The following is an 11,033-nucleotide window of genomic DNA, read 5'->3' as shown; positions in this document are numbered from 1 at the left end:
TTCTACTTTGTGAGCTACTGGCTTGAAAGTTGTAAGCTACTGCAGAAATTCGTTGGCCTGGGGCCGTCCTTCCTGTGCTAAGACAAAAATATTTGAGCGGGAGGCTAAAAAAACCCTTATGAGCTAGCTCTCACTATCTCAGCGAAACACTAGTTATGAGGTTACAGAACGGGCCGCAACAATCTGGACTACAAAACTTAGTGCAGCGACGGGAAAAACCCCGCCAACTTTGGGTGCTTTTTCAGCCTTGCCAAGAAATCCACGAAGACCCCAAGCTAGCTATTGACCTTCCTGCCCATGCACGACTTATGCCAGGAGTTTATGCACTTCCAGCCTGAAGCAAGAAAAGACAGACGACAACATCTGCCCTATGAGGTGATCCTCCCCTGAGCCCGTTCGGGAAGGGCGGGATAGAATGTGAAATAATAAATCAATCAATCCATCACAGCTGACAAGATCTCCCTGTCACAGGGCAATCTAGGGTTTCTGGTGCCCTAGGGGAGCTGCCCACTAGTGTCCCCTCGCCCCAATTTAAAAGAAAGAATTGTAGGAGAAATGAAGAAACGTGAAACTTTTCACATTTTTAATTACAGTTTTTTATTTTAATTTTTTTTTAAAAATTGTGAGATTAAGCAATAAGAATTGTGAGAATACTACTTGCTCCTTTTAGCAGGACGGTGCCAGGTCTAGCCGGATGGTGCCAGGGACAAGACCTTCACATGCAAGAAAGATGAGGCTATGGCTCTGTTAAAGTAGAGTAGGAAGAATGAGTGGCAGGAGACAGCTTCAACAGGAACCAATTCTTAGAAACTGTAATTGGCTCTTCTTCAGGTTTTACAATTGGTTCATTTATCCCTGCCGCACAGGCGCCATACACTTTGGGCCCGGGCAGCATCTGTGCTCCACTGGGGAAGGGCAGGCTCCAAAAAGAACACACGCTGTGTGTGGGGAGAGGGGGTGCCTGGCGGTGCCCCTAGGCCAGGTGATGCCCTAGGCGGCTGCCTACTTAGCCTACTCCCACGCACCGGCCATGCTAACACGGTTGCCTCTAACCACTTCCCATGAGTGGCCAAGGGAAGGGCTGATCCCGAGCAAGATGCAGTAGCGTAGCTGCCCTGCTTAAAGTGAGGGTGTCCAACAGGGCGCCCACGAGCCCCCTGAGTTTTTGTAGAATGTGGGTGGGGCCAGTGGGTCTTTTGCCCAGCAAAGCTTCTGATTGGCAGGTGTGGATCCTTGCTTTGGCAGCAGCTCAGTCCCTTTAAGCCCCTCCCTCTGGAGCACACCATTTTCCCCCGCTAAGCCCTCTCTGTCTTCCGCAGACTGCGGGATGGTCTGTCACAAGCAGTGTAAGGACCAGGTGGAAATGGAATGCCAGAGGCGTTTCCACTCCTGCACTTCCGACAGCAGCACGCCTCAGACGTCCACACCGGCGCCCACCCCACACCCGAGCTCTGGTAAGGCAAAAGATGATGATGATGATGATGATGATGATGATGATGATGATGATATTGGATTTATATCCCACCCTATTCTCTGAATCTTAGAATGGTGACAATCTCCTTTACCTACCCTCCCCCCCAATAAAATACACCCTGTTTGGTAGGTGGGTCTGAGAGAGCTCTTATAGCAGCTGCCCTTTCAAGGACAACTCTGCGAGAGCTTCGGCTGAAAGGCCATTCCAGCAGCTGCAAGTGGAGGAGAGGGGAATCAAACCCGGTTCTCCCAGATAAGAGTCTGCCCTTTCAAGGACAACCTCTGCCAGAGCTATGGCTGACCCAAGGCCATTCCAGCAGCTGCAAGGGCGAGGAGTGGGGAATCAAACCCGGTTCTCACAGATAAGAGTCTGCCCTTTCAGGGACAACCGCTGCCAGAGCTATGGCTGACCCAAGGCATTCCAGCAGGTGCAAGTGGAGGAGTGGGGACTCAACCCGGTTCTCCCAGATAAGAGTCTGCCCTTTCAAGGACAACCATCTGTCAGAGCTCTGGCTGACCCAAGGCCATTCCAGCAGCTGCAAGTGGAGGAGTGGGGAATCAAACCCGGTTCTCCCAGATAAGAGTCTGCCCTTTCAAGGACAACCTCTGCCAGAGCTCTGGCTGAACCCAAGGCCATTCCAGCAGCTGCAAGTGGAGGAGTGGGGAATCAAACCCGGTTCTCACAGATAAGAGTCTGCCCTTTCAGGGGCAAACCGCTGCCAGAGCTCTGGCTGACCCAAGGCCATTCCAGCAGCTGCAAGGGGAAGAGTGGGGGAATCAAACCCGGTTCTCCCAGATAAGAGTCTGCCCTTTCAAGGACAACCTCTGCCAGAGCTCTGGCTGACCCAAGGCCATTCCAGCAGCTGCAAGTGGAGGAGCGGGGAATCAAACCCAGTTCTTCCAGATAAGAGTCTGCCCTTTCAAGGACAACCTCTGCCAGAGCTATGGCTGACCCAAGGCCATTCCAGCAGCTGCAAGTGGAGGAGAGGGGAATCAAACCCGGTTCTCCCAGATAAGAGTCTGCCCTTTCAAGGACAACCTCTGCAGAGCTATGGCTGACCCAAGGCCATTCCAGCAGCTGCAAGTGGAGGAGGAGGGAATCCAACCCGGTTCTCCAGATAAGAGCCTGCCCTTTCAAGGACAACCTCTGCCAGAGCTATGGCTGACCCAAGGCCATTCCAGCAGCTGCAAGTGGAGGGAGTAGGGAATCAAACCCGGGTTCTCACAGAAAAGAGTCCGCGCACTTATTCATGACACCAAACTGGGGCACCAGAAATGGGGCACAGGTTCTGGGGGAATCTGGAAGCAGCTGGCATAGCGCACCTTCCGGGCCACTTTGGCTGAAAGCCACTGCTCTGAAACCAGAGGGAATGCCGGCTTAACTCTATCAGCCACATGTAGTTCCTCGTTCCTTTTCCTCAGGGCCTGCTTTGAGCCAGGACTGTTCATTTCTGGAATGCATGGCGTCCAACTAGATTACAAGCCCCCCTGAGCACGCACAGAGAGTGCACGCTCCTCGCTGTTGAAAGTGCAAAGAGGAGCCTTAAAGCCCAACAGATTTGTTGAAGCAGAAGTGAGTTCCCACTGGGGGGAAAATATATTAGTCTTTATATCTGAGAAGAGAGCATCTCCGGCAGCCATCACGACACAAAAACGAATGCACTTTCAATCCACTTTATGTGCACTTTACGTTCCTTCATGCAGTTGGAAAGTACACTTAAAGTGGATTGAAAGTGCATTTTTTCGTGTGTCGGTCGCAACCTCTGTCCATCAGGGAATGCAATCCAGGGGGAGCTATTTCCAGACAGAACTGAGCCGTTCATCCTTTTAAAAACACGGATGCCCCGACTCTCTTCCAAGCAAATTTTCCGATGGCTTTTTCCTCCTCCCGCAGAGATGCCGACCGGTAGCAGGGTGTTCTTCCCTTCCCGCAGCCACTCTAAGACCACCTCCCAAGCTGGCATCTGCCGAAGACTGCATGCCCCAGACAGCCAACTGAGGGGCAGAGGCTGAGTGGCAGAGCCTCTGCTTGGCATGCAGAAGATCCCAGGCTCGATCATAATGCCCCTGTATAAATTGATGGTGCGGCCTCATTTGGAGTACTGTGTACAATTCTGGTGACCACATTTCAAAAAGGATACTATAGCACTGGAAAAAGTGCAGAAAAGGGCAACTAGAATGATTAAAAGGTTGGAACGCTTTCCCTATGAAGAATGGTTAAAACGCTTGGGGCTCTTTACCTTGGAGACTTGAGGGGTGACATGACAGAGGTTTACAAGATTATGCACGGGATAGAGAAAGTAGAGAAAGAAGTGCTTTTCTCCCTTTCTCACAATACAAGAACTCATGGGCACTCCATGAAATGGCTGAGCAGTCGGGTTAGAATGGATAAAAAGAAGTCCTTCTTTACCCAAAGGGTGATTAACACATGGAATTCACTGCCACAGAAGGTGGTGGCAGCTACAAGCATAGACAGTTTCAAGAGGGGAATGGACAAGCATATGGAGCAGAGGTCCATCAGAGCTATTAGCCACAGAGTATTGTTGGAACTCTGTCTGGGGCAGTGATGATCTGTATTTTTGGTGCTGGGGGGGGGGGGCACAGTGTGAGGTCTTCTCGTGTCCTGCCCCACTGATGGACCTCCTAATGGCACCTGGTTTTTTTGGCCACTGTGTGATACAGAGTGTTGGGCTGGATGGGACATTGGCCTGATCCACCATGGCTTCTCTTATGTTCTTATGTCTGGGCAGTGATGCTCTGTCTTCTTGGTGCTTGGCGTGGGGGGGCAACAGTGGGAGGACTTCTAGTGTACTGGCCCCCACTGGTGGACCTCCTGATGGTACCTGGGTTTTTTTCGCCACTGTGTGACACAGAGCGTTGGACTGGATGGGCCATTAGCCTGATCCAACATGGCTTCTCTTCTGTTCTTATGTCTGGGACAAGTGATGCTCTGAATTCTTGGTGCTTGGGAGGGGCCACAGTGGGAGGGCTTCTAGTGTCCTGGCCCCACTTGTGGACCTCCTGATGGCACCTGGGTTTTGGCCACTGTGTGACACAGAGTGTTGGGCCGGATGGGCCATTGGCCTGATCCAACATGGCTTCTCTTGTTCTTATCCTCTTAAAGGAACAGACAGGGAGAGATGGGGAAGACCCATGCTTGAGACCCTGGACAGCCACTGCTGGTCTGGGCAGACCATCCTGACTTTGACTCAACCGAAGGTAGTTTCAGGGGCGTTTGAGCTTTTAACTGCGTTTCTGCGTCACGGCAGGTTCAGAAGAGGAAGCCTTCACCTTCCCCCCGGGAAGGGCGAGGAACAAGAGCCACCGAACCCCGTCCACAAGCACTCCGATCAGCCAGCTGATGAAACACACCAGCACACAAACAGAGGACTGGCTGCTGGAGCCCCACCATGGAGTCGGAACCCCCAGCAACATGCAGAAGCAGCTCCTGGAACAGCTGAATGCGCTGGAAGAGGTGAGATGGGAGACCCCGGCCTGGCATTTAGCATGAGGCTTATTGGCCCTGTTGAAAGAGCAGGAAGCTTGGTAGATCTGGCATGGGGACTTGGCGGTCAGTTGAAGGATGCAATGGGCCAGAAAGCATTCGCCCGGACAACAAAAACCAGGGGTTGTTTTGTAGAAAAATAAGTGGTGGAACTCATTAACATAACTCATTAGCATATGACGCTGCCCCGCCCCCTGCCACCAGCCAAAAGCAACCCAATGCAAGAAAGGAGAGCCCCAGGCAAGCAAGGCCTGCTTAGGCTGGCTAGAGATTCAGCCAGTCCAAGCAGGTCTCGCTCACCTGGGGCTCTCCTTGGCCGCCCCCTCCCAAGTCAAAAGGCCAGCAAGCCACCCGCCACCCAAAATCACATGAGAAGTGAAGAAAGGGTGGTGTGGGCTTCTCCAGGGGTTAATGAGGGCTGCTCTGTTAGCAAACTGGCTGCCCCTTCTTCCGGACGCACCACAAACTCCCATTTTGGCTCAAAGGCCTAGGGAGGAAGGGAACTTTGCTTCCTGCCCACCCATTCTAGGCTGCCACCATAGAGCACTGAAGCAGTGCCTTCCGGGACAAGGGTAGAACAGTCAGGGAAATGGGTGCCCATAAGAGGAGGTTTGACTCAAAGCTGCTCGTCACAGGACTCCTCCCAACCTCTTTTGAGGCTGTGGGCACCTTTGGGGCTCTGACACAAAATGGCTGCTGCAGTCTCACAACGAAGTAGGGTTGCCAGGTCTGTGTTGGGAAATATCTGGAGACTTTGGGGGTGGATCCAGGAGAGGGCAGAGTTTGGGGAAGGGAGGGGCCTCCGCATGGGACAATGCCACCGAGTCCACCCCTCAAAGCAGCCCTTTTCTCCAGGGGAAAATATACAAAAATCACCGGTCAACAATAAAGATATTCACTTGCAATGTGTGTACATGCATTTGGAAAGCTGGCAGCAAAGGTTTAGAGCATGCATTGATCTGTGTTTGAAACAAAGTTACTGTGGCTCCAAAAACGGCAAGAGAAGAGGCTGACGAAGAACCGGACAAGTGAAACCGTGAGAATTCCTTTCTATACGGTTCCTTATTCTCTCCATGACAACATCATGAGCGGAACTACTAAGGACTCCACCCTACAGCACTTAGCTACGGACTATATTAAGGCTGTGTTCTTTGTAGAAATTTCATAGCGCATGAGCAGGGGGAGTACAGATACCTTACTGTTCCTTTGTATTATTATTGGTTATTATTTTGTCTTATATTTGCACTAAATCAAATGCATGAACACACATTGAAAGTGGGAATATCTTTATGATTTTTGCAAATTTTCCATTTGTACATCGGTACCAGTTACTTATATTCTTTTCTCCAGGGGAGCTGATCTCTGCCATTTTTTAAAAGCGGGAGATCTCCTGGGCCCACCTCGAGGCTTGTAGAAAGAGAATAAGACTGTGACAATATTAACTAAGAATTGATACTATAACTCTCTGCAATGAATTTTACTTCCAGCAAAATACATCTAAAGTGTGTCATTCAACATACAATACCACATTCAAAAAAAATACAACGCTATACAATGATAATCACACAATCCAAGGGACAAATACAAAGTCCTTGATTCTTCCAAAGTGTTCAATATTCCATTCAATGATATATTCCTGAGTAATGTTATTTCGAAACGGTTTACAAATGTCTTATAATCCTCAGAGAGTTGCATGGGGGCCTGCACTCAGCCTGAGGCTATCTAGAGCAGGGGTCCTCAAACTTTTTAAATAGGGGGCCAGTTCACTGTCCCTCAGACTGTTGGAAGGCCGGACTGCCATTACTGTACAAGGCCGCGGGCCACCAGTTCTCCGTCTTCTGCATCTCTCTCCCTTCCCCACACCACACACCCTGGCCTGGGAACTCACCTCACCTCAGTATCACCTCACACTATGTCTCCACCACCTCAGCCCAGTGCCGGAAGTGTGCATTGCTAACGCGAGTTTAGGTCGAACGTCACTTCCGGTCTGATTTTGCCATAACCCGGCAGGCCGCATAAACGTCCTCAGCGGGCCGCGTCTGGCCCGCGGGCCATAGTTTGAGGACCCCTGATCTAGAGTCACCAAAGCAACCGGGATTATAAAACATTTGCGGTATTATTGTATGTTGAATCACACACTTTAGATACACTTTGCTCAAAGTAAAATTCATTGTACAGAGTTATAGTATCAGTTGTTAGGTAAATATTGTCACAGTCTTATTCTCTTTCTACAAGTTTTGTTGCGACGACTCTCCTGGTGTTATTAGCCCGTGGAATTCACTGCCATAAGAGGTGGTGGCGGCTATAAGCATAAACAGCTTCAAGAGGAGATTGGATGAACATATGGAGCAGAGGTCCATCAGTGGCTATTAGCCACAGCATATTGTTAGAACTCTCTGTCTGGGGCAGCGATGCTCTGTATTCTTGGTGCTTGGGAGGGCTTCTAGTGTCCCGGCCCCACTGGTGGACCTCCTGATGGCACCTGGTTTTTTTGGCCACTGTGTGACACTGAGTGTTGGACTGGATGAGCCATTGGCCTAATCCAACATGGCTTTTCTTATGTAGAGCAGAGGTCCATCAGTGGCTATTAGCCACAGTATATTGTTGGAACTCTGTCTGGGGCAGTGATGCTCTGTATTCTTGGTGCTTTTGGGGAGGGGCACAGTGGGAGGGCTTCTAGTGCCCTGGCCCCACTGGTGGACCTTCTGATGGCACCTGGGTTTCTTGGCCACTGTGTGACACAGAGTGTTGGACTGGCTGGGCCACTGGCCTGATCCAACATGGCTTCTCTTATGTTCTTATGTGACACAGAGTGTTGGACTGGATGGGCCATTGGCCTGATCCAACATGGCTTCTCTTATGTTCTTATGTGACACAGAGTGTTGGACTGGATGGGCCATTGGCCTGATCCAACATGGCTTCTCTTATGTTCTTATGTGGCACAGAGTGTTGGACTGGATGGGCCATTGGCCTGATCCAACATGGCTTCTCTTATGTGGCACAAAGTGTTGGACTGGATGGGCCATTGGCCTGATCCAACATGGCTTCTCTTATGTTCTTATGTGGCACAGAGTGTTGGACTGGATGGGCCATTGGCCTGATCCAACATGGCTTCTCTTATGTTCTTATGTGGCACAGAGTGTTGGACTGGATGGGCCATTGGCCTGATCCAACATGGCTTCTCTTATGTTCTTATGTGACACAGAGTGTTGGACTGGATGGGCCATTGGCCTGATCCGACATGGCTTCTCTTAGGTTCTTGTCTTCTTATGTGTTATATCCCACCCGGAGACTGGCAACCTTACAATGAAGGTCCTTTGTGGTGTGGGGGGTAGCTGCCACCAAAGCAACATTTGTAAAAATGTGCACAGCCGATCAAATCTTTCCAGTGGCCAATCAGAAGCCTTGCTGGGCAAAAGCTGAATCTGGCCCCACCTACTTTCTGAAAACACTTGGCAGACGCTAGGAGAGGTCTGGGGCACCATAAGAACATAAGAGAAGCCATGATGGATCAGGCCAATGGCCCATCCATCCAAACACATTGTGTCACATAAGAACAGAAGAGAAGCCATGTTGGATCAGGCCAATGGCCCATCCAGCCCAACACAGCGTCAGAGTGGCCAAAAAAACCAGGCACCCTCAGGAGTTCCACCAGTGGGGCTAGAAGTCCTCTCACTGTGCCCCCCCCCCAGCACCAACAATACAGAGCATCACTGCCCCAAACAAAGTTTCAACCATACGTTGTGGCTAATAGCCACTGATAGACCTCTATGCCAAAGATGCAGGGATGGTTTTTGAAGTACTCCTCCCTGTTATTTTGTCTTCCTAAATCCACTTTTTAGGTAATTTTGCTTTTCTCTCAGGAGAATTGAACCCTTTTCTTTTCTTTTTGGGTGATTTACTGTTTCCTAGCACCTACGTTTCCAAATGTTATTTGTGCACTGATAAATCAGCAGCATATGCTACACATATACCGTACTATAGCTTCTGTACATTGTGTGTATGAATTGCACACAAAGACATACCAGATGTATACACAAGTGAATGCGCAAAACTAACATCTTGCTCCCAGAACATAAATATGTTGAGACTAAGAATTAGAGTCGCCAACCACCAGGGGATCTCCCAGAATTACAGAATTTGGGGAGGGATGGTGGCTCAGTGGTAGAGCATCTGCTTAGGAAGCAGAAGGTCCCAGGTTCAATCCCTGGCATCTCCAAAAAAGGGTCCAGGCAAAAAGGTGTGAAAAACCTCAGCTTGAGACCCTGGAGAGCCGCTGCTAGTCTGAGAAGACAATACTGACTTTGATGGACCAAAGTCTGGTTCAGTATAAGGCAGCTTCATATGTTCATATGTACAACTGATCTCTAGATGACCGAGAACCATCCCCCTGGACAAAATGGCTGCTCTGGATGATGGTCTCTGACAGTAGAGCCCCATAGAATAAAAGTCAGATGTCTGAAAGCCACAAGACATGAACATCAGAGGTAGGTAGGTAGGTAGGTAGGTAGGTAGGTAGGAAGGAAGGAAGGAAGGAAGGAAGGAAGGAAGGAAGGAAGGAAGGAAGGAAGGAAGGAAGGAAGGAAGGAAGGAAGGAAGGAAGGAAGGAAAATAGATGGGGAGAGGAAGGAGGGAAGAGGTGGAAAGAAAGCAACTTTAACTTGTAATGCATTCCCCACGTCACTTGTTTATCCAATCCCCTCTTGAAGCTGTCTATGCTTCTAGCCGCCGCCACCTCCTGTGGCAGTGAATTCCACGTGTTAACCACCCTTTGGGTGAAGGACTTCTTTTTATCAGTTCTAACCCGACTGCTCAGCAATTTTATGGACTGCCCACAAGTTCTTGTATTGTGAGAAAGGGAGAAAAGTCCTCCTTTCTCTACCTTCTCCATCCCGTGCTTCATCTTGTCAACCTCTATCACGGGCACCTTCTCGGGGACCTGTGCTCGTGGCTGCTCTTGCTCCGTCTCTCACCTCTCGCTCGGGGCTGGGTCCCTGCTTGAAGGGCCCAGGGCTTTGCTCGTTAGCTACCCACCCTGAGCCACTCGTGCGTTGCCTTCCTTTGCAGGAACGAGACCAGCTGCTCCTTGCCCACCAGAAGCTCCAACGCCACAGCTTGGAGTTGGAGGCGGAGAACAGGCGTCTTCTGAGCACGGCGCAGGCTGCCCAGAGCGAGCCCTCTGTCACTCTCCTCCTGGAAGGGATGGATCGCCTACAGCTCCCGCGAGCGTCCAAGGCCTGGAGGCCCTGAAAAAGAGGGGGGACGACCGGCAGCTCGGAAACCAGAACACTCGAACAAACGCAATTTAAAACAGGGCTATTTATTGAAGGGCAGCTCCTAGCCCCCCTGCTGTGTCCCCCCCCCATTTATGGTTTGGAATGCAACTTGGCTCACTTGCTCGAGCCGCCTTTGTCATTGTAACAAGAGCTGTTCCTGAATTGGGACAGGGCTGGCTTCTGCCCACAGCAGGACCTCTCCTTGTTTTGGAGGTCGTTACAGTGTAGGAGCGGCTGGGGCTCCCACTTTCTAATCCAAATGTTGACGTGGAAAAGAAGGTGGCTGAAGGCCACAGAGAAATCGTTTGCCCGGAAACAGCAGACGGTTCGGCAGGTGGGAGAGAGAGACCAGAAACGGTGTGGAAGTTCTGCAAATAATTCATTCACTCTCCCACCACGATCTCTTTCCATAGGCTGACGCTGTTGCGTCTCACAATCCAGGCCCTTCTACTATTATATCATGCTAAGCAAGGCTTTCCATTCCGTTCCCTCTCATCCATGCTCTGTAGCCAATTACTAGCCTCCATTCCTAGCTGTAGCAGGGCATCTGCTTGGCCTGCAGAAGGTCCCCGGTTCAAACTCTAGCTAAGAGGACCACACCGTAGGTCAGGGGTGCGAACTTATTTGTTATGAGGGCCGGATCTGACATAAATGAGACCTTGCTGGGCCGGGCCATATTGGGCTGGGCCGTCCGTGTACCTATTTAAGATTAGGTAGCAGAGATATAAGCTTTATAAAGAACACAAACACGATTAAAGATCTTTTTTAAAAAAAAACAA

General features: G+C 50.3%; 1 non-coding gene and 1 pseudogene across 1 annotated transcript; one reads left to right on the top strand and one right to left on the bottom strand.

Moving 5' to 3' along the window:
• Window positions 1-895, bottom strand: part of LOC132585883 (sprouty-related, EVH1 domain-containing protein 1-like) — a 1,959-nt pseudogene extending 1,064 nt beyond the window's left edge.
• An 8,227-nt stretch (window positions 896-9,122) lies between these two features.
• TRNAP-AGG (transfer RNA proline (anticodon AGG)) lies at window positions 9,123-9,197 on the top strand. Its single transcript has one exon. It is a non-coding gene; the product is annotated as a tRNA-Pro (tRNA).
• The last annotated feature ends 1,836 nt before the right edge of the window (window positions 9,198-11,033 follow it).

This window comes from Heteronotia binoei, chromosome 17 (assembly GCF_032191835.1).
Source record: "Heteronotia binoei isolate CCM8104 ecotype False Entrance Well chromosome 17, APGP_CSIRO_Hbin_v1, whole genome shotgun sequence".
Classification (NCBI taxonomy): domain Eukaryota; kingdom Metazoa; phylum Chordata; class Lepidosauria; order Squamata; family Gekkonidae; genus Heteronotia; species Heteronotia binoei.
The sequence above is the reverse complement of the archived record's forward strand: the minus strand, read 5'-3'. Positions and strand labels throughout refer to the sequence as shown.